At 44.2% G+C, this 24,491-nt stretch overlaps 1 protein-coding gene across 10 annotated transcripts in view; it reads left to right on the forward strand.

Moving 5' to 3' along the window:
• Positions 1-24,491, forward strand: part of LOC121862231 (BTB/POZ domain-containing protein 10-like) — a 156,030-nt gene that overhangs the window by 10,951 nt on the left and 120,588 nt on the right. For 3 of the 10 annotated variants that reach the window (XM_042360991.1, XM_042361120.1, XM_042361199.1), the window contains exon 1: positions 5,189-5,272. The exons of the other annotated variants lie outside the window; for them this stretch is intronic. The gene's annotated coding sequence lies outside the window, so the exon portion shown is untranslated. Of the gene's footprint in view, positions 1-5,188; positions 5,273-24,491 lie in introns of those variants that run through there. 10 annotated transcript variants of the gene reach the window in all.

Raw genomic sequence — 24,491 nt, forward strand, 5'->3', positions numbered from 1 at the left:
TGTGGCTGGGTTGGGTGTGTTGTGGTGTGGGGTGGATAGGATATAATGTGGGGTAGTGTGGTGTAGGTGTGGGATATAAGTGGTGTTGGTGGGAGTGTGTTCTGGTGTGGAATAGGATGTGGTGGTTTGGTGTGGGATGGGTTGGTTGGGGAATAGAATATGGCTTTGTGTAAGTCAGTGTGATTTTAATGAAGAAATTTTGTAAGGTTAGTAAATGGTATAGCAATCTGGTGTGAAGATGACAATCACCTTTATGAACAATTCCTGCTACCATTTAGATTCTGACTGTCATTTTAGCTAGTATATACACAAAAAATTCTTCATCGTCATAGCTCATGAATTATTTACCACTCAGGTCACAGTGCATCGTTGTTTAGAAGATCACAGAAAATAAAATTAAGTTCTGGCTGATATATCACACAGGGTTTAATATCGCTGGATAAATACACTACCTATACACATGGTTCTTGGTCACTTATAGGTTGACCTCGACTTGCATTTGAAGGTCACAGGGACAGGTTGATGAGACTACTATACTGTGATAGATGCTCCTTATAATGACATACCTCAACAAAGTGTATATGTTGTGTTTTTTTTTGCGAAATCGGTTGTTTTGCAAAATTACCGGAATGCATATTGGTAATTTTGCAAAATAACTTGCAGACAACCTAAACTAACCTAACCTTATGGTTAGGCCAGCACATAGTCCAAAGTTAATAAAAAAAAGAACAGGACTACTTAACTGTGTATCAAGCTACACGAGCCATCCTAACCTAACCTCTCACTTACCCTAACCATAAGGTTAGGTTAGATTAGGTTGTCTGTTAGTAAGTTATTTTGCAAAATAACCGATTTTGCAAAAAAAAACGTGACATAAGTCTATACATACAGTACATGACCACGACCTAATCTGAATGATCACACAACTATGTATAAAAGTTCTCCATGACCAAGCTATATACAGTATGTGCAGGGAGTGATACACTGTTGACTCACCACTGCCAGAGCTTAACGTCATGTCAATATCTCTGAATAGTTCAACCACTCATGACCTTCACTCACTTTACCTGGTCACAGAGTGGATGTAATACACTTTATACCAGGGTTACATTCCACAGCTACGTCCCAGTTTAATCGAATATGTAAATTTTTGTTATTAAAAGTATGAAAATTTTGGTGAATGCATTACCTAGTTTTGTTACACCATGTTTATATAATTTGAAAATAAGGTGGTTTTACATACAATAAACTTTCCATATGTGAAGCACAGAAAGTTACGTGCCAAGATGTTTACTTAGAGAAATAATGACATCTAAGTTAATAGTGTATTGTTGTGAACTATATTTTTGACCACTCTACCCTGACCTCTTAAGCTCAGGTTAATACATCCCTGACCACTAAAACCAAAAGAAAAATAAACATCTAAAGATCATGGAGGTCATTTCAAGGAGATGGTAGCGATTGCTACATATATTTATGACACCCAAGAAGCTAATTTAAGAACGTGATACATTAGAGCTGCAACATTGATCACCGAATTTTTGCTGTTTTAGTAGCATAAAATTTTCTTCTAATTGCACATCTGTTGCTGCTGGCTATTTATGTGATAAATATTCGATGTGATTTGAGCTGCTCGGTCGAGAATTAGGGGACACTGTCAAAAAGAAATGAAACCAGCATGAATAGTCTTTATTCTGAGATTTGACTAATTTTTGGGTAATCAGCTTCCCAAATTCAAAGGGACTGCTGAATCCAATGATTTCAAAATGGCCACAGAACCCAGTATCCAAACTGGCCACTGAATTCAATGAATCCAAAATGGCCACTGAATCCAGTGAATTCAAAATGGCCAATTAATTCAAATGGTTGCTGAATCCAAAATGGCTGCTGAATCTATTAAATCCAAAATGGTCAATGAATCCAGTGAATCCAAATTTGCCAATGAATTCAAATGGTTGCTGAATCCAAAATGGCTGCTGAATCCAACGAACCCAAAATCGAAGCTGAATCCAATTATACTCCAAAATGGCTGATTGAAAATTTTTCACCATTGTTCTTTGTCCGCCTGACGTCTCTGCCTTTTAAATTTGATGCAAAGTTTCTGGAGTATAAACTCAGAGAAGAGCGTACAATGTAGGTCAGTAGGTTGTGTGGCCCTGGGCAGGAGGAAGGGATAACACGCGCACACACAGCTTGTTGCTTTGTGTGTGTGTGTGTGGGGGGGTTGGTTGTGTGTGGATGTGAGTTTTGCGTGTGTGGTTGTGTTTTTTTTTTTAGTGTAGACGTATGTGGGTGTGGGTTTTTATGTGTGTGTGTAGGTGTATGTGTGGATGTTTGTGTGTACCCATCTCTATACATTTGTGTGTGTGTGTGTGTGTATATGTAGTTTTTATGACTGCAATTAGCTTCGATGTGTTTAGCAGAATGTAACTGATTTCGTGTATTTTTCACTTTGTTTTTGTAATTGTCTGATACATAACACTCATTCATTCATTCACATAAGTACTCTTACTAGCCTGAGAGAAAAAGGTAAGAAGATGGCCAAGAAAGAAGAATGAATGATGGAAGAATGAATGAAGGGATGGGGGAGGAAGGGAAGGGGAGGGGGGAGAGGGACTGCACCACCAGTTTCTTGCTCGTATTCAGATGGGGGGAAGTTGGCGGAAATTGACCCTCCCCCCTTCCAATACACACACACACATTCTTTAATTTTCTTTCTTATCCTTTTTCTCAGTCTCTCTCTTATCTTCTTTATCATTCTCTCTTTCTCTCTTATTCTCATTCTGTTTTTTATACTCTTTCTCATTCTCTTATCCTCTTCTCATTCTCTCTCTTTCTCATTTCTCTCGTTTTCATTCTTTCTCTCATATATGAGACGCGTACTGGATGTCTCCCAGGAAACAATAAAATAAATGAAAGAAAGAAAAATTAATCTTACTTATGAAAGACCATTTTTTTACCCGTTATTATCATTAATTATTATTGTTTAGTCATTGGCGCATTTCCTTCCTCCCAACATTAATCTGCGTTTTATAATCTCACTTTTTCTCTAAATATTAAAACATTTTCCAGACACCTTTGTATTTTTTGCATTGGGTTTATTTTGTATTTTCGTGGAACGCTAAAGAATGAAGAATTATAGTTTTTACTGTATTATGTATTGTTAATGATAGTCGTGGTTGAAATTGGTTTACATGGATGTTAACTAATGCGTATGTAAGGGAATGATGGTGTTTTGTGGTGTGATGTGATCGTTCTCTTGTTAGCTGTTTGTGTTATTATTATTATTATTGCTTTGTATCATTATGCATTAGAAATTTGAATATATTTGGGTCTCATGAATACATTATTAGGAACTCCCGCTTATTTCACCTGAGGATTAAACACCCTTACGATAAGCGGGGGTTTAGACTTAAGTTAGATTAGCATTAAGGTTGTTTAATCATTCTTGTATAAGAAGGTCGGGTTCCTAATGTTTACGAGATCATGAGTGTATATACGAATATTACTTAAGGAAAGTATTCACGGAATTCTTGTGATTCCAGTACAGTATTGAACAAACTGCAACACACCTGACGAATATACTGTGTACTCCACGCCTCGTTATCCAAATCACACTTCTCAGGAATATTAAAAAAAAATATTATTTCATTACTGCTTCACCTGACTAACATTTTCAGTCCCTGGAATGAATAAATTTATGGTGCATTCATTTTTCAAGCCTGGTGTTTTATGTTTCTAATGTGAAGATAAATAACGTTTTTCCCTTCTGTATATATTGCATTATGCATTTAGCTGTAAAACGTTCCCCGGGTTTTATTTGAATATATGAATTGTATAAATACTGTGGTGTGTGTGTGTGTGTGTGTGTGTGTGTGTGTGTGTGTGTGTGTGTTTCATACACGCGAAGATGTTCATTAGTCCACCGACCACTGGAGTTGTATAACCTGAATGCATAAAATTAAATCACTGAAGTATACAAAAATAAAACATTAATACACAGTAGACTCATAATTTTTAAACTTTTGAATTCGCGAAACTAATGATTTTTGTCAAGGATTTAGTAAATGTGAAATTGAGATAGTTTATTATTTATCAAGAATGATTTAGTTTATTATTTATCAAGAATGATTTTACGAGAAGAAGAGAAGACTATGTAGTTTATATCGGGAGAACAATAAGTATAAATCAGAGAGACGCGGCGTGTAAAATTGACAAAGGGATTATATTATGTAAAGTGTTATATATATATATATATATATATATATATATAAGGGAGCTGGTGAGAGTGGTTGTTTATTGTCATAGTTACGGTTTATGGTCATTACTGTGGTACGTCACGTGTGGTGGTTGGTTCCTGAGAGGTGGAGGTGGTGTTGGGGAGGGGGGGAGAGTCAGAGGTTGGAGGAGGAGGAAGAGAAGGAGAAGGGGAGCGGGGAAGGAGGAGTAGAAAGGAATTGGTGGAATGGAAGTAGGAGTAGGGAAGAGGAGGTAGGTAGGTAGGTAGGTAGGTCAGTTGGCACAACAGTAGGTGTTGTCTGGCTATTAATTTATCATTCCTCTATAGTAATTAAACCTGTCGAGTCTGGATTCCGCCTGTCACTCTTCAACAAACACACTGCTGAGGGGGGGGGGCGGTGAACATGAAGTAGATTTATGGATTTCAAATATATGTTGTTATTCCCAGCTTCGTATAGGCCCTCACCCTATACTATAGGGTGTTGGGGTGAGGGTGGGGAGGGGTGGGGTGGGGTGGGGTGCTAAGGTTTGTCGGTCCGAAAGGTTAGACACCCTAGATTATAGCACCAGATGATTAAACACCCTAGGGTGTTTTAAGTTAATTATCGGGCGGTGGGGGGGCTATTATTCACGTGATCAGTAGTTATAATTCAGGTCACTATTCACTGTGGCCATTACTCACGGCTTGGTTAGTTTAGTTTCCTAACCTTACCGTGTGGAGTGGGAAGTGGATTTATCGATGAGAAAGAAATAAGTGTATAAAATTTAGCGGCGTAGTGTATAAAACAGCTTTTGCATCAGTGTCACATAAATTTAATGTTAGTGTCGGTATGAAATCTTTTCTTTTTCAGTCCACCACCTCCCCCATATCCCCTCTGCCCCAGTGTGGGCATGTGCGGGGCGTGTGGTGTAGGGTGCGGGTGGCGCGTGCGTGCCCTGCAGCGCGGGTGGTGGTGGTGTGAGGTGTAGGTAGCATATCCCAGCACACACCGGGCGCCGCCACAACACTCCCGCGTGTCACTCTACACTGCCGGTAATCCCCACCTCTCCCTCCCTCCTGCGTAGTGTGTTGAGCCCACCCGCGGGGCCTCCCACTGTCGGTTTTTCTTCCCCCCGGTGTCCTCCAGTGACCAAACTTTTCTACTACAACAGGAAAAAACTGAAAACAAACTTTGTGTCGGTATTATGCAGCGCCAGCCAGCGTTAGTGAAAAGTTTAGATAATGTGTAATAATTGGAAGGTTCTGTTTCTGGATAAGAACTGGTGTGACGTAACAAATTATGGATCATGTATTAGGTACTTACTGCACACGAGGACTGACACAAACAAACTAGACGTCAAGAATTGAGCTCCCTGCGGTAACACAAGTGGCAGCATTATGCCATTGAAGTTCCCAGGGAGAGCCAAGCCGGGTGGCGTGTCTGCCCTGTCGCCCTCAAGTTGTTGTCGACGGTGGAGGAACAGCACAACCACCATCACCAACACCACCAACACCTCACCGTAGAAAGATTTATTAACCAAATAACTTCCGGCAGATTTAACCGGGAACCTGGACGAGGTATCGTACCCAGGCGATCACCCGGAAATTTTGGAAGAGTGAAGAGGGAGGGAAGGAGAGCTGTTAGATCCCTCCCTCTCTCACCTTCCCAGGTGACAGGGAGAAAGAACAGTATCTGGGATTACCTTGATTATTAATGACTTGTATTACTTGTTAACGATGATAAATTACGTTGTATATGAATGGCGTATTAGTGACGGGAATAACGTAGATCAGTTCTAATATATATATATATATATATATATATATATATATATATATATATATATATATATATATATATATATATATATATATATATACTACAATAATACTTTTCGAAGACTGAGTATATGGAATGAGAGTAATCTAGAGAGACAGGTAACGTGAAGATACTAATGACTGGACAGGTAGAGAGTTGTGGTAATGGTCAATGTTTTTGTGTGGAGTGACAGGAACCGTGAATATAGAGAGAGACTGGAGGGGAGTTGAAGGCGGAGACTAAAGTGATGGTTGATCTGTCTGTTGTCTGTCTAAAGTATTGGTTGGGGCTCATTCACTCTACACTGGCCTGGTTACCTGCAGCTGATTAAGTTAGGTTAGGTTGGGTGGGGTTAGGTGGAGTGTGTCCTGGAGGGGAGCTATTCAGTTATTTGTTGGGTCGACTCAGCAGGTGTGTTGAGTGGCCTGTGGCGGAGTTTGTTAAGGATTAATGGTAGTGGGAGATTAGCTGGGGGTGGGTTAGGGGGAGTGGTACGAGATTAGGTGAGATGGATTAAGAAAGGTGGTGGGAGATTAGGTTAGGTGGATTAGGGAGGGGTTGTGGTATGAGATTAGGGGAGGTATTAGGTTTTCAGGAGAATACAATTGAATCGAATGGAGATTTGGATATTAGTAATGAGATTAGACAATCACTATGGCGATCAGATGACTTCAGGAGTGAGTTCCAGTACATGATAGGTGATCATAAAGGTAATTAGGTGATACGTATAGAATGAATAACTAGTGAAGGTGAACCCAAGGCATCTACAGTACTTCCTTCACGCCTGACTGCTTCTCTGTCGTAGATGTTAGTAAGGTAGACTGTGGTAGACGCCGGCCAAGACTACAGTCTGGTGTTGATGTTGCCTCCTGTTTGGGGTTATTTGTGTCGACAGTCGTGACTCTACGTGTTGCTTTCTCGACCCTCTGTGAAAATGATTGTGTTATGTTTATCTTTATTTTGCTAATTTTGGTCTTTTATTGATGATTATAACAGTATATTCTTCTAATCTTCAATGGTTACTCTATACTCAATTGTACAAGTAAGACTGATGAATTGAAACGTAAATTCACGAGCTTACATTCTGGCTCAGTTAGTATTCTGGCGGGGATTTTCTGTCTCAGCTGTGGTGAATTATATAAAAAAAAATGTAAAACAACAGCCCAGAAGCTCGCTGTTATGAATTACGAGGAGGTGGGCAGAGCACGTCCTGGGTATATTAAATGTGTTAAAACAGTGTACAAGTAGAGGAAGAAGCCAAGTTTAAAATTCAAGTGTTTATCGTGGGGCGTGACGCTTGTGTAGGAGCAGCAGCGGGAGGTGGCTGTAATGGAGACACGCTGCTGCTGGGGAGATGGATTACATGACGAATATTTGTACTGTGTGTGTATGTATAGCTTTGTCCTGTTGGTGATGTTGTCCAGTTCGTGAAATGGACCTAACCAAACTCACCCTAACCCAATCCAGCCTATCCTATAACTAACTTAGAGTAGGTTAGGTTAGGTTAGGTTATTTCAGGTCATTTTGCATAGTTCGTGAAGTTCTGAGCTCCTAATCAAATGTAGGTTAGGTTAAAGTAGGTTCGAAGGTTGGACTGGTTAGGTTAAATTAGAAGGTTGGATTAGGTTAGGTTAGATTGGGTTAGGTTAGGAGCCCACTTCACCAACTAGACTACAGTATTTCACAAACTGGGCGGTACACATACACACTGTTGTCAACAATGGTTGGAGGGCGATTGTGTTATGGTGGCGCGGCGTGGTTCTTACTTCCTACAAGGGTAGTGAACGCTCCAGTCACACACAAAGGTTGACCAGGCGTAGAAGTTACCAGACGGCGACCACCTATGTGTGTGTGAAAAGAATGTCATCAGTTTATGAGGTCATCAAGAAGAACACAACACAAACTCACGCACACAATCTACATCAACAGGAATTGTTTTTATAGTAATCCAGAAAACTCTGTAAACTATCTAACAGTCACGTGATGGCAGTTTACTTCTTCCTCTTTACTATACACGTTCCTTCTTCACTCTTGCTTTACACATACCGTATCTTATGTTCTGAAACCCACGGCGAAGTATTTTAGTATAGTTCCCCGTTCAGACTCCAACCTCGAAGTAATTCTTTCCTCTCCCTCCCCGTTCTTCCTCTTTCCTCTCCCCCTTTCCTCTCCCCATTTCCTCTCCCCCTTCTCCTTTTTTCTTTCCCCTTTCTTTCTTTCCTCTCCCCCCTTCTCCCTCTTTCCTCCCCCGTTCTCCCTCTTTCCTCCCCCCTCCCCCCCACCCGCCCAGGATTACTACTGACGGAGGGAGACTTGAGTGACTCCACCCAGTCTACCTTGTGAAGTAAGTCATGTATACAGTGTGTTGGGTGATGTTGTCTCGTGTATTACCACATGTTATTATATCTACTTCTTGTAGTTGTTGTTGTTATTCTTGTTCTTGTTTTTCTTCTTCGTGATCCCTGTACACACCGAGACACTGCACACGACACTACTCTTCTGTCATCTGTATAGGTAGTGGTCTCATATTACTGTTAAAATTATTGAAATATTCATGCGTCGGGGGGATATACAGGGTGTCGATAAATGATTACCCTAAAAACAGTATGCTCTGCAGCTCTCGTGCTTTAATCAGGGTAATCATTTATGGACACCCTGTATTATGTGTAACTGTTAAATATATGTTTATTACTCTGATACATGTACTTAAGTGGTTTGGGGTTAATATGTTAGTCAAATATTCACAGGTAACAGAGTGTGAAGGTATTAATTGGTATAGATACATTTGGAACTTATGATTAAATATCTTGAAATACTGTATTCTTGGATAACTACTCGGTCAAGATAACACAGCCATACTACTCGGTCAAGATAACACAGCCACACTACTCGGTCAAGATAACACAGCCACACTACTCGGTCAAGATAACACAGCCACACTACTCGGTCAAGATAACACAGCCACACTACTCGGTCAAGATAACACAGCCATACTACTCGGTCAAGATAACACATCCTTGTATATTCAGGGATAACACTAGGTCAAGTTAATATTTGAGTGATTGTTAAAAAAAAGAGGAAAATTCGTGGATATTTATGGAGTTAATTACACTTGGACAAAAGTTAAGAGAAAACAGATCCCGTTGACACCTGCTCATTAATTACCTGACGTAGTGTGGATGCTTATTACCTGGTGTTGGTTTGTCTCCCTCACCTCCTCCCTCCCTCTCCTTCCCTCACACCCTCCCTCCCTCTCCCTCCCTCACACCCGTACCTCTCACCCACCCCTTCTCCCCCACGCCTCACACCCCCTCGCTCATCCCTTCCCCCACGCCTCACACCCCTTCCCTCACCCACACCTCCCTCCCTCTCCGCCTCCCTCTCACCCACGCCCTGCCCCCTCTCACCCACGCCCCGCCCCCTCCGTCACCCCTTCCCTCTCATCCACAACCTCACCTCACCCACCCTCACCCACCTCCCCCCCACCCACCTCTCCCTCACCCACCCCACCCCCCTCACCCACCCCCACCTCACCTCCCTCGCTCCACACCCCCACCCACCTCACCTCATCTCGCCTGACCACTCCAATCCTCCTCACTTCTCACCTGACCTCCCTCACCCCCACCTCCTCACCCCCACCTCCTCACCCCCCACCCCACTCCCCCACCCCTACTCCCTCACCACCTATTCGACGCCTCCACCATAACGACCAATTTGTACTCAACAAATTAAGTTATTCCTGCAGGAGGGTGGTGAGCATCCCGCCCCGCCCATGTAGTCACGTATAGTGTGGTTGTGGTGGTGATAGTATAGGGTTGTGTAGGGTTAGTGGTAGGACTCCAGTGGTTGGTGTGGGGGATAGAGGGGAGGTGGGGGATAGAGGGGGAGGTGGGAGATAGTGGAGGTCGTGGTGTTGAGGTTCCTAGTGGGATTAGGTTGTAGAGATGGAAAAATATATGATTCATTGTTCCTCCCATTCCTTCCCATCCCATTACCCACCCCCTCCCCCCCCTATTCCTCCTCCCTTCCCTCCCTCCCTCCTGCTGGTGAGATATATGTAGCGCCGTTCTCCTCCCCCAGGTAGGTCTTCTGTAGGGTAGTCTCCGGCGCCGGGTGAGTGTGTTCATCTCCAGTTTAATGGCGCCTTCTGGATAATGGTTCCTTCCCTCCCTCCGTCCCTCCCTCCCCGGGCCGAATAGATATACCGTGTCCTTTATTTAATGAGGACGATGTAGACTAATCCCCATGAAAGTGACCCGCTGAAGCAATCCTCGTCTGTTTGGGGGACAAAAAAAATATTATTTAATAGTGGACGATTTGTTTCCGTGCCATTGAGTGGAGTTATGGAGCAGTAGGAGGGGGGGGGGGAGCTATTGGTGAGGGCGTGGTGCAGGATTGTCCCTCCCTCCTCCCCCTGCCCCCTCACCACCCATCACTCTCATCAATCTCCCTCACTTCCCATCCTCCTCCCCCTTCATCTCCCCATCACCCACATCAGCCCCCTCCACTAGCACACCCCCATCAACACCTTCCGCCCCCATCATTCCATCTTTATTTTTCAGTTAATGTCAAGAGATCCAAAACAAACACGTATATGAAAAAATACCTCAGTTCTGTACGGTAATATAATAGGTGTAAAGGGTGTCTCAGAAAAATGTATACAGCACTGCCTTACAGGTTTTCGTGGAGGTCGCGTGAATACTCGATCGCCACAAAAATCAGTAAGGTGGCGTGTATACATTTTTTTGAGACACCCTTTGTATTTATGGGGGAAGTCGAGTATGAAACGGACTAATGGGGGAGTTATGGGGAGACCGTCATTAAGGGATGGGCGTGAGGATGGGGTAGTGGGTGGATGGGTTTTTTTGTATCAGACTAACACTAACCCATCGCCCAGGTGAGTGAATTTTACACCAAATTATTTAATTCCCACCTGGGTAATGTAAATTAGGTGTTGTGTGGGTCTCAGTTAACTTCAACCCACAGCCCATGATTTATTCTTACCTGGGTTGGGTGAGTTAGGTATTGTGTGGGTCTGTTACACGAACCCACAGCCCATGAGAGTCAATTTTACAGAGGGATTAGATTTCCTTTCGGGTCGACATACAGGTGACAGGTGTGTTGTTAGTAACCACGAGGTAGGAGGGGAAGTGTGGGTAGGAGGATTCGGTGAGGTAGGAGGAAGTGTGGATAGGGGGGGTAGGGGGTGGGGTAGGAGGGGGGTGGAATATGTGCTCGAGTATTATATCTGATGGAGTGAAGGTCGAGGTATTTGAGTGTCCTTATTGGCTGTCTGGCTCTCTTTGTCTACGGTAAGGAGGGCTACAAGGGGATGGAGGGCTAAGGGGATGGAGGGGCTGGGTGGGGGGATGGAGGGGCTGGGCGGGGGATGGAGGGCTGGGCGGGGGGATGGAGGGCTGGGCGGTGGAAGGAGGGGCTGGACGGGGATGGGGGTGGGGGTGGAGGTGGTGTCAGGAGGAGTTACTTAATAGAACTCTTTCTTCCGCTACGTCTCCCACTTCCGGGATGTCTTGAGGTGTTCAATGTTGGAGTTGTAATTAACGTTATCACCTGCAAAAGAAAATTATTAATATTTTCAGTGTATATGACTAAACTCTGACGAGACGGTGTGTATAAACTCGGAGGGGTGTGTGTGTTTGGGTGGGTTTTGTGTGTGTGTGTGTGGAGAGGTGTGTGTGTAAACAGGTAAACAAATTGATGTAAATTGGCAAGAATGTAGACCCGCCCCCAGCTATTAGGCCACAAAACCTTCCCTGTACTCAAATATTGTACCACCCTCAGTCTTGTAAACAGTGAGCGGTGATTTAGAAGTAAGGGCACAGTGTCAACCGTAGTGGAGGGTTATGTAAACATATTAAAGATGCGACGACCCAGGGAAGACCCGTCCAGGCAACAACACTCGTTACCTGCCGTGAAGCCGTGTCAGAGGAGCTTAGAAACCCTGAACAGGTATAACTCATAAGAGACGTGTCCTCCCAGAGAGTACCGGCACACACCTCCAGGCTGCTCCGTCAGAACCTTACCAGACTTAGCTGTGTCTAGGGTTACGTCCTCATTCCTGTTGCTTAAGCCCCAGACCCCATCGAGATTGAGGGTCATTAAGTGGCAATGAGCGGAGGAGGTTCTGGTACAGCGCATTATGCCCGTGGATTACTGTACACAGTCATTAGGTAACCAGCTTATCTTTAATGCTGTTTATCTCCCCGTTAAGTAAACTCTACCCTCTTGTGAGCTGTGGAGAATATTCTGGTATTTATTTTTTGATGGTAGGGACGGGGGCACACCTCCCCGGACCGGCCGTGCCTCAATACCACACTCGTATCGGGTTATTGATGATCTTTTGTGTGGTGGCCTTTTTAAGGAGGGTCGGCCTTTTTTAGTTGTTATCGAGTCTGGATCTTGAGAAGTGTTTAAGGTGCGTTGTGGTGCTCGAGGCCGCCCCTGTGGCAAGAGTCCTCCACAGTTCTCCTCCAGCGCCCCCAGGATGAGGAGGGGACGAGGGGCTGAGGCTCTCACTGGGGGAGGGAGGGGACGAGGGGCTGAGACTCACTGGGGGAGGGGACGAGGGGCTGAGACTCACTGGGGGAAGGGGACGAGGGACTGAGACTCAATGGGGGAGGGACGAGGGGCTGAGACCAATGGGGAGGGACGAGGGGCTGAGACCAATGGGGGGGAAGGGGACGAGGGGGGCTGAGACTCAATGGGAGAAGGGGACGAGGGACTGAGACTCAATGGGGGAAGGGGACGAGGGGGCCGAAACTCACTGAGGGGGGGAGGGAGCGGTAACAGCATAAGATTACCTGTAGAAAGGGACGGTTGAGGTAATAAACAGCGACATATAGTTCATTACGGTTAATTGGTCTGGCAGTTGTCATCCCACCTGTGACGTCACGACTACACCTGGACCAAACTACGTTAATCCTTTTCAATTAGATTTTGTAAAAGTAATTGTATGTTTAATTATTTTAGTGTTGTGAAAAATATACCATTACTATGAGGCTCTAAACTGAGTCTAAAGCTATGATTGTCACTTGGCAGTTTTCCTCAGGCGTTAATTTGACCCGCGTGTAAGTTAGCTGATAATTAATATGATAAGCAAAAACTCCACAAGAAAGTTTAATTACATGACACCAGCTTCTATACAAACACTTCCCAGATTAAGGTAAAGTTGGGTGAAATATTTATGGTTAAAGTGGCAAAGTTTTATTTTGTTTTGTTTTTTTAATACGTTCCAGACTAGACAGGCACCAGCTTGTGTGAGGTTGAGGGCCACGAACGTTCAATAACACGTCAGACACCAGCAGTGGTCGACTCACAACACCCGCCCTCACACCCTCCCTAACACCCACCCTAACGCCCTCCCTAACACCCACCCTAACGCCCTCCCTAACGCCTCCCTAACACTCCACCCTAACACCCAATTCTAACACCCACCCCAACACTTCTCCAAACTTCACACCCCTCCAACCTGCATTACTCCTCCAACCCCACACTTCATTACCCTCTTCCCAATCCCTCACCATGCCCCTCCTTTCCTTCCTTCCCAGCACTTAGCTAACCTTATACTCATCCCTACCATCCAAACCCTTCTCAGGCTCCTCCAACACCGCGCCAGGTAGCTCGGATCATCTCCTGAAGGTGCCCATAAGAGAGACAGAGGAGCCCCAACACCGAGTAATCTCAACGAAAATTTGCATATTAAAACTCAATATCGACACTACTAGATCTTCCTCAGTATCTCCGACAAGCGAGCAATATCATCTCTCTCAATATGTGTTTATACAGCTTATTAATGGACAACTGATGAGAAAGACGTGTCAACGATAGAAGCTACGGATATATTTTCCTCATATTAATATTTATTGTAATTATATAAACGCATCAATACCTCCTCCTCTCTCAGCTTAATTCACCTGAAGGTCAACCATCCTAATAACCCCCCCCCCCTCACCCGGTAGCGTCAGGGTATTTAGTAATCAGTTGACATAAGCTGAGGGAAGGGGACTAATCTTCAGGTGATTCTTAAAAACAAATCTAGTTAAGTGTTAAGATGGTGTAAGTGTTGTGTGGAAGATTAGGTCCATCATGACGTTACACAAAATTGAATTGATAGGTGTGTGTGTGTGTGTGTGTGTGTGTGTGTGTGTGTGTGTGTGTGTGTGTGTGTGTGTGTGTGTGTGTGTGTGTGTGTGTGTGTGTGTGTGTGTGTGTGTGTGTGTGTGTGTGTGTGTGTGTGTGTGTGTGTGTGTGTGTGTGTGTGTGTGTGTGTGTGTGTGTGTGTGACATGTTGATGTATACACAGAACATCTCATCTTGGTAATACAGTCATGTGAGTGCTGGTGAGTGCATTGATCTCCGGTACATCCTGATCCATCCTGTCCTCTCTGTCGTTTTTAATGGTCTGCGAAATGTTGGTTAAAATAATGTTAGTTTGGAGATATTATTATTATTATTATTATTATTATTAGTATTAGTATTAGTATTAGTAGTAGTAGTAGTAGTAGTAGTAGTTGTAGTAATTATTTGATACTATTTATCCTCATATACAAAAAAAAACTATAGCCTGTGTATGTAATGAAGAACATGCGTCTTGTCCCTTGAGGAGTAGAGTGTGTTAGTGGTGAGAGAAGGAAAAGGCGGAGGTAGAGAGTGTTGCGGTGAGGAGGGCAGGTGAGGAGGGCAGGTGAGGAGAGGTTGTTAGCTAAGACTAGAAGAGGCTAGAGGAGGAGGAGGAGGGGGGGGGAGGCACAGCTCTATCTCTCCTTCCCTCTCTTCTTCCTTATCTTTCCTTTATTCCTACCACCCACCCCCCTTCCACTCCCCTTCTTCCTACTTTTCCATACCTCTCTGCCTCCTGTTCCTTCCTTCCTTCCTTCATGCTCCTCAGTTCTTCCTACTCCTGTTCCCTTTTTCTTGAACATCCTTATTTTCTCACCCTTACTCCTCTTCCCTCTTACTCTTTACCCCTTTCCGTCACTCCTCATCCGGCTGTTTCCTCTCTTCACCCAATTCCCTGTTCCTTCTACAACTTTCCTTTCTTTAATCTCGTTCGCTCTTTAACCTGTCTCACCTCTGTTCCTCAACCCTCCCACCCTCCCTCCTTTCTGGCTGAGATTTGCCTCTCCTTTCCCTCCTTCCTATCCCATCTCTCTTTTCCTTCCCATATCTTCCCTATCTCTCCCTATCTCTCCTTATCTCTCCTTACTCCCTCTCCTCCTCTATCTTCCCCTTCTTGACCTTTACACTAACCACTCAGAGACAACAAGATAATGACCCTGGATCTGTGTTGGCGGTGGGGGTGGTGTACAGGTAACTCTCCTGGCCACGCTTAGAGCACTGTATCGTCAATCCCTGAGCACAATCAACAGCAATGCTCCTCTTTGAATTTATATATTTGTTATCTGAATTAATCCCAGGCGACAGTGTCCGGTCAATCCCCCCAAAAAAAAAAAAAAAAAAAATCCAGTCCATATCCTGATCGGTGTAGTGGTGGTGGTGTTAAGGTCCTCCAACACACCCAGCCCCTGTTCCAAAAATGACCCTTGTTATTCTCTCACACAGTCGCTCACCTAACCCCCCCTATTGTGTGCCCCAGTTATCTCATACAATCACCCACCTGACCCCCACAGTGCCCCAGTTACCTCACACAATCACCTACCTGACCCCCACAGTGGCCCAGTTACCTCACACAATCAACTACCTGACCCCCACAGTGCCCCAGTTACCTCACACAATCACCCACCTGACCCCCACAGTGGCCCAGTTACCTCACACAATCAACTACCTGACAGTTCTATACCCTTGCCCCTGCTTATATAATCCCTGAACCTTCATATAACGTTAATTACTCTAGACTACGAGGGCCAATCACCAGGATAGTTCAGTGTCAATCTCTTAATGTAGCCTTCACATTAAACTGTCACAGGTAATGCCGTCCAGGCATAATACGAACCTTTAATTGTTCATAAAGAATTACAAAAATACGAGTAACTTCTTGGAATTTTGTCTTAGTTATAGTCTGTTGCTTTTAATTGTAATCACAACATCAATACTTTAACTTGAAGTCTCTGTTTTTTTTCGATATAAGACGCCCTCCCCCCTCCCAACCCGCCCCCCCCCAACAGCCAGACCTTATTGAGGGTCCTGTATACGCTCTCGGCTCTGACCCCTCGACCACATCCCTTAATTTATGGTGTGGCTGCTGGCACGAGACCCGCCACACTAGGTCCAAGTCCATTAAAGGTTAGAGGAACAATTATATCAGTAGGAAATAGATTGTGGGGGTGTGGTGGGGGAGGGTGAGGGGCGTGGTGGGGGAGGGTGAGGGGCGTGGTGGGGGAGGGGCGTGGTACCAACACAAGTCACCCTTAAACACCTTGACAGACAGTTTTAATCCAGTGGGTGAGGCTTTTCCTCCTCCCTCCCTCCCTCCCCTCAGCATTCAGGTTCCCCCACTGTTCTATCCCCCAGCCTCATGCCATGTCGTTACGGGTAAGGGATGGGGCGGAAGGCAGATAAGAGGGTGAGGAAAGGAAGGAGAGTGAAAAAAGGATGGAAGGAGAGAGAGAGAGAGAAACACTTAAGGTAAATGCACTCAAAGATATGAGAGAGAGAGAGAGAGAGAGAGAGAGAGAGAGGTGCTGCTAAAATGGGAGGGAGGGAAGAAAGGAGCACAGGTGAAGGAAAAGGGAAATAAAAACTCATGAAAAAATATTTAAGAAGCCAATTTATTTCTCCTTGTAATCTTTCCTCTTCTTATTTTTATATACATTCTCGTGATTTTTTATTGTTTACTTTTCTTCGTTTGTTTTTTTATTTGTTTTTATGACGTGTTTTGTCTTTGCTTATTTCCATGATTTATTATTAGTATTGTTTTATTTTTATTATTGTTTTATCATTATTATTATTATTATTATTATTATTATTATTATTATTGTTGTTGTTGTTGTTGTTGTTGTTGTTGTGATGATGACGATGATGATATAATCTATAGGTGGCCCTGTTGGCACGAATGGATGATGTACTGTATAATGGCACCTTTTTGTGGTTGTTTGGTGATGGCATCATTAGTCTATTGTGATGTTCCCGGCTTGGCACTCCCGTAATGATGGTCAGTAATGTGAGTGGCACTTGTTGGCACTTGTGTGAATGTTGCTCGCCTTCATTGTGTTGTGTGACTAAATGCTCTCCCCAATGTTGTTTCACTTTCTGTATAATTAAAATAGTTTGAATATTTTTTGATGAATATTTGATTTTATACGTAAGATAAATAACATACAATACTTTTATACTTTTTCTAATTAATAAACGAAAGTAGAGGAATAGAGTTGTGGTTTATTGACTTAATTATATTATCATACATTAATAGTTTGATCAAAAATACTTTCTAACTTTTATTGAAAAATTTGAAAATCTCATGTAGGTGGAAAGTATATAAACTATGTAATACAATTTGGGGGTAATGAATGTGTGTGATAATTTAATAAGTAGGTAGTTAAGATTTAAGTGTGAGTGATGTAGCTACTGGTGTGTGTGTGTGTGTGTGTGTGTGTGTGTGTGTGTGTGTGTGTGTGTGTGTGTGTGTGTGTGTGTGTGTGTGTGTGTGTGTGTGTGTGTGTGTGTGTGTGTGTGTGTGTGTGTGTGTGTGTGTTCCTGACTTCTCTCTCTTCCAATATCCCTCTTCCTCTTCATTCCATCTCATATCTTCACATTCTCTCTGTCCTCCTCTCTCCTTATCCCTTCCCATCTCTTTCTCCCCTTTTCTCCTTCCCATCTCCCTCCCCCTTCATCCCTTCCATTCCATCTTTCCTCATCTCTTCCCTCTCTCCCTATCCCCCTCCCTCTTCCCCCTCCTCTTCCCCCCCTCTTCCTCTTCCCAATCGCCGCCCCTCTTCCTTCCCCTGGGCGCAGACCTATTGAGGGTATTAGTGTAGCCGAGGAACCTGTCGCATGGGGGTTGGTGTAGGGGCGTGGGAGGGTTGGTGGGGGTGGTGTAGGGGCGTGAGGGGGTGGTGGTTGGTGTAGGGGCGTGGGGTGGTTGGGGGGCGTAGGGAGTTGGGGTGGGGGGAAGGTTCCGAGGAGCGTCGTTGGAGGGGAGGGAGAGCAGTAGGGAAGGTCTTCCTCCAGTGTGTGAGCCACTTAGTTTTCCGGTTATGTGGCGAGTTTGTTGGTTCTTCTTTTTCTTCTTCTTCTTCTTCTTTTTCTTCTTCTTTTTCTTCTTCTTCTTCTTTTTCTTCTTCTTCTTCTTCTTCTTCTTTTTCTTTTTCTTTTTCTTTTTCTTTTTCTTTTTCTTTGTTGTTGTTGTTTTATGTGATATTGTATTTGCTGATGATGTTATTATTGTAATTGTTTCTGTTAATGGTGTATACTGTATATATATTTGTATTTTGTAGATTATGATGTTTTCCCTGACCCGGCGGCCTTGTCAGCGTCTATACCTTGACTTCACTCCTCACTATCGGTTATGCTGACACTCAAGCGGCACCTGGCACTCTGTTTTCTGTATTTACCTGGAGAGAGAGAGAGAGAGAGCTTGCATTTGTACGTAATAATTACTCCGTGAGTATACGTTGAGTGTGTTTTTGAGAGTGTGAGGGGTGAGAGTGCGTGAGGGAGTGTGAGGGAGAGTGAGGTAGAATGTGAGTGTGAGGGGAAGAGTGAGTGAGTGTGACTGAGGGGTAGGGGGAGAGTGTGAGGGGAGAGAGTGAGTTAGGGAATGAATTGAATGTATTGGGAAGAAAGTGAGTGAGTGAGTGAGTGAGTGTGAGGGGAGAATGTGCGAGTGAGATTGAATGAGGGAGAGATTGAAAGTTAGTAAGGGGGAGGAGTGGTAGGGAGTGGGCTGGATAATGTGGGGGAGGGGAAGGGTAGGGGGGGTTAGCTGAAGGAGTAAGAGGAGGGGGTTTGTGTGGGGGAGGGGGGGGGGCGAGCGGAGGTAGGTCACTCTTGGCCACACATCCACTCACTACACCTCAACATTTTTCCCCTCGTATTTTTGCCTCACGTTGACCAAGAAAGGAAAAGAAAAAGAAAACAAGAGGGCGTGTCGTCAACAGCGCTAGTATAACATGGTCTGTCTGTGTGTGCCTGTGTTTGTGTGTTTGTTTGTCTTTGTTTGTGTGTGGGATTATAGAGTTATACTCCTTCTCCCCTACTTTGTTTGTGTCGCTAATTAGGGAGTAAATTCCACCGTAGTAATTCTAGTCTACTGTCTGCTTAGTGTAGGGGGCGTGCTATGTGGACTGATGGGATATATATGTTGCCTCATGTTTCCTAGTTGGAGTCGGTATAATGCTACCCCGACCACATAGTTGGCACGGAATATCCCCAATGGCATGATAACAGCCTTTGTGTGGAATATAACAAAGCCTAGGATTGCTTTTGTTGTCCTTGTGGCGCGATGGTAGCGATCCCTGTTCATACACAGAGGTCCAGGATTCGAATCCCGACTAGTGAGGTATTGTTTGGATATAATGAGGTGCCGTTTAGTAATGACCCTACTGCCTTATGCTTATTGATTGTTGTGATGCATTGTACTACGTCATTCAACCTATGTATGGTGCTAAGACTATTGGGGGTAGGGAGGGGATAGGGAGGAATGTAGGGATAGATGGTGAAGTTAATGTGTTGTAAGGGCGATATAAGATGGAGCTTCAGTGATTCTAGTAAGTGGTTAGGAAAGGGAGGAGGAGCAAGAGGGGAAAGGAGAATGAGGTAAGAAAGAGGAAAGACTGTAGAAGAAAGGATCCACACACACACACACACTTCCATTCTCTTGTTGTCATTTCAGCTTAGATCTTTTTTGCTGCTTTCTTTGTATGTATGTATCTGATTTGGGGGCAGAAATATAGATTTTTTTTTTGGTTTTTCGATTTTTTTTCTTCATAAAACAGTTAACGAAAAATAAATTTGAAGGTTTATAAAAGAAAATTCTTGGATAACTTTGTGTTGGGATTTATTGTCATGTTATAATAATATCAGTTTATAATGATTTTTCTGTGTAATATATTAAGCTTTAGAATATGCTATCTTTAGGAACACTGGCAACTTAGTCTGGACCAACAGAGGACAGACAGGACAGAATTCAGTATACTGCACTGGAAAAAAAAATCACCAACCCTGGTGTGTACTGTATGTATGTATGTACAGTATGTATGTTTTTTTTGTACGGGATTAGCCCACCAGAGCACAGGTCACTGACCCACATCAGGGCCTGGGGGCGAAAATATAATACTAATAAACATTAATAAACATTGATAAAAATTATAATAAATATTAAATAAAATATATAATAATACACACACACACACAAATAAATACAAAAAAATTAAAAATATATATATATATATATATATATATATATATATATATATATATATATATATAGCATTGTCAAAGTACCAAGATGAACAAGTAAGACCCTGCAATTGTGTGTAAATGAGGCACTAAGTCTGATCATCAACCGGGACTTGGTCACAATTTTCGTGATGCCATATGGCAGCAGAGTCTACCATTAAACAGCACATTATGCTTCCAATATCTTCCCAGGCGGTAGTACCTCCCTGTTTGGTAGCTGCCTACTACCTGTATGTAAGTATGTATGTATGTATGTATGTGTTAGTACTGTCCCTCCACTTGATGTTCGTACCTGTGTCAGTAAACCAGGAGGAGGGAGGGACCGACCTTACCGTGGCATGGGTGTAGGAGCAGCATCAGTGGGCCATGGCCAGACGGGGCTTCCATCTACCCTATATCCCAGCCTTAACATTTACGCCTGCATGAAATTAGTTTTAGGGCAGGGAGTCTCTCATATTGTTTATCCTGCTGAAAATGTTTTACCGTTGAGTGGCTACCAAATTGGCTTGGCTGGGGGGGAGGGGAAAGGCCTCGTGTGTGTGTGTGGTGAAAGGTACTCAGAAAAGTTTGTTTACATTATGCGTTACTGGACTAACAAGTGGTATTTAATCACTGAATTTAATAATACTGTAGCGGGTACTTAAGGGTGAGTGGCTCGTTAGTACCTCGTTACCATAGTACTTCCCATTTTGATAGTACAGTATTTAAAGGAGATAAATAGCTAAACTCCATCGCTAATAGACAGCACAAATAGCACTTGTGGTTAACTAGACTCCAAGATATATAGGCAGTACTAATAGCACTTAAAAAGAGACATTGTAGTACTAATAGCATGGAGAAAATAATCCCCTAATAGCACTTATGGCAAACATAGACGATACTAATAGCATTTTATATTAACACTAAGCAAGAGACATTAACAACAACACCTAAAACGAACTAAACCTCCACTACTAATAGCAATTAAACCAAATAAAATAAACTCCCCTTAAGTTAAAGAGGCAACAATAATGGTGCTTAAAGAAGATAGAAGCGTATTATGGCGTCAGCGTTAAAAGTTTATTGTCGAGTTGAATGGCAGTGGTGGTGGTGGTGGTAGGGGGTGGTGGTAGGTGGTGATAGGGCTGGTGGTAGGGGGTGATAGGGCTGGTGGTGGTGGGCGGTGGTGGTGAGGTGGCTTATGCTGATGAGGGGGTTGGTGGATGGATGAATGAATTAATTATGGGGTGGGGGGGTGGATGGGCGTTTGGGAGAGAGGGCTAAATGAGGGGATTAGGGAGAGAGAGAGAGAGATAGAGAGATCTGATTGGAAATTAAAGAGGAAGGGAAAAGATGATTGGAGACTTAAGGAAGATAGGGGATGAGAGGGAAAGGATAAGAGGGGAAGTGTGAAAGGAGAGACGAGGGAAGAGAAAAGAGGAGGAAGTAGAGAGAGGGGGAGTGAAGGGCAACTAGGGGAGGGGTGAGTGGGAGGAGAAGGAGGGTAAGAGGGGAGGGAAGGAGGGTAAGAGGGGGGGAGGAGGAAGAGGGAGGGGTGAGAGGGAAGGGTGAGTGGGAAGAGAGGATGAGGGAAGGGTGAGTGGGAGGAGAGAGGTAGGGTGGTGAGGCTGTATTAACAGAGAGGGGGCTGAGGTATCATTAATTTACGGAGAGGTGAAGGAAGTCCCACGCCACGCCATACCATACCCGCCTTCCCCCTCACACCACACCACGCTACGCCGTACTCCCCACCCCTGCCCACACCACACTCGCCCTGCTACCCCACACCACACCCGCCCTCCTACCCCCATTCTTCCCTCTACCCCTTCCCCTCCTACCGCTCCACCACCCCTCACGCCCTCCTACCCAACACCACACTCGCCCTCCTACCCAACACCACCTCCCTCCCTACCCCACCACCTCCCCTCCCTACCCCTCCCACCCACCTGCCCTCCCCCTCCCCTGCCCTCCTACCCCACACCACACTCGCCCTCCTACCCCACACCACACTCGCCCTCCTGCTCAACCTTTCTTTATGTTAAGGAAGACTTCAGGGAGACAAGTTAAAAAAAATAAAGTAAGGGAAAGGAAGAGGAGGTGGATTCAAGGAAGAGAAACTGCTAGAGAGGAAGAAGAAGAGGAAGGCGAGGTTAATGAGGAGGGTTAACAAAAGGCTCTGAAGACAAGAAGCAGGTGATAACAGAGAAGAAGAAGACAAAGATACAAGAAAGAAATATAAAATAATACGAAGAAAAAGAAAAAAAAGAAGAGAAGAAGAAAATACGTGAAAGAAGATTAAAATAAGAGGAAGAAAAATAAAAAAAAGGAAGAAGAGAAGAGAAGAATAAGAGATTAAAAGAAGTAAAAGGATAAGATTATATTTTTTTACACTTTGCTCTGTTTTAACAATTCACTCTCGTTGGAAAATCATCATAATTAACACAAGTAACTACCAATTAAATTATTCCACCGTTTTTCTTGTCATGTGTAACCTAACCTAACCAATTTACAAAAGCTTCCTTCGTTTATTCAGTGTAATACAGTATCCGACCTGCCAGGATGCGTCTCTCTCTCTCTCTCTCTCTCTCTCTCTCTCTCTCTCTCTCTCTCTCTCTGTCTCTCTCTCTCTCTCTCTCTCTCTCTCTCTCTCCTGTCTCTCTCTCTCTCTCTCTCTCTCTCTCTCTCTCTCTCTCTCTCTCTCTCTCTCTCTCTGTCTCTCTCTCTCTCTCTCTCTCTCACCTGCCGTTCTACCTGGTGAGGGAGCTGTTTACAGGTGTTGAAGTCTATCATTTCTTAAGGTAAATATGTTAGTGGTGGTGGTTGGTAGCCTCTTGTGGTCGCTGTGGTGAACCTCTTTCTTCCTCCTCTTACTCTCCCTCTTCCTCCTCTTACTCTCCCCCCCCTCCTCCTCCTCTTACTCTTCCGTCTCCTTCTACTTCTCGCGTTGCTCTTCCTCCTCGTGCTGTTCATCCTCTTCCACGTGCTGTTCCATCTTCCTCCTTGTGCTGTTTATGCTCCTCCTCCTCTTCGTCCTGCTCCTCCTCCTCCTCTTCTTTTTTTCTTCCTCCCCGTGCTCCTCTTCCTCGTCGTGCTCCTCTTCCTCCCCGTGCTCCTCTTCCTCGTCGTGCTCCTCTTCCTTGTCGTGCTCCTCTTCGTCGTTGTGTTGCTCCTCCTCCTCTTCTGGTCATTACTCGGCGTCAATGGCCTCTTCCCTGTTTTACTTTTAATCCGTTTTCCGTTCTTCTTTATAAATATTTTCTCGTGGTCACTTTTTTCATCCTTTACCATTTTATCCCTTTAAAAGACTTCGGCTATATTGTTCCTATATTGTTATCACTCTATACCGGGTGATATTGGCTACACTGTTATTCTATTTTTATTATTTTGGCTATAGTGACGCGCCCACAGTGATGCCCACAGTGATGCCCATAGTGACGCCCACAGTAACTCCCATAGTGACGCCCACGGTAACTACCACTGTGACTCCCATAGTACCGCCCATAGTAACGCCCATATTTACACCGACAATGACGCCCAAAGTGACGCCCACAATGTCAGGTGTCAGTAGAGACCGAATGAAGTCTTAGTGTGTCCAGAGGGAGGGGGTGAGGGGTGAGGTGAGGGGAGGGGAGAGGGGAGGGGAGAGATGTGATTGATGTTGAAGTTTGTTATGCAGTTTAAGTCATCATGCTGTCAGCTCCTTTTATTCCTCCTGTCTCGTAAATCGTGATGGTGGAGGGGGGGAGGTGGTGTAGGGAGGTGAGAGAGAGGATATGAGTTGGGGAAAAGGAAAGGGGAGGAGGTTAGGAAGGGAAATGGTAAAGAGAGGAAGGGGAATGAGATGGTGGAGATAAGAGGGACGTGAGGGAGAAGGGAAAGGATGAGGGAAGGGGGAGGAGAGAAAGGGTAGTTAAGTAGGTGGCCATTATTTCAGCCCCTGTAGTTTATGATGCACTCGTTGTAATTAATCTCCTTAACCTTCAGGAGTGATGTATCTCTCTCTCTCTCTCTCTCTCTCTCTCTCTCTCTCTGCTTCTTATCGTCATTTTATTATCTTTTATCTACGCCTTATATTCTGTTTTTGACAAAGAAAGATTT

This window comes from Homarus americanus, unplaced genomic scaffold (assembly GCF_018991925.1).
Source record: "Homarus americanus isolate GMGI-L3 unplaced genomic scaffold, GMGI_Hamer_2.0 scaffold41626, whole genome shotgun sequence".
NCBI classification, from domain to species: Eukaryota; Metazoa; Arthropoda; class Malacostraca; order Decapoda; family Nephropidae; genus Homarus; species Homarus americanus.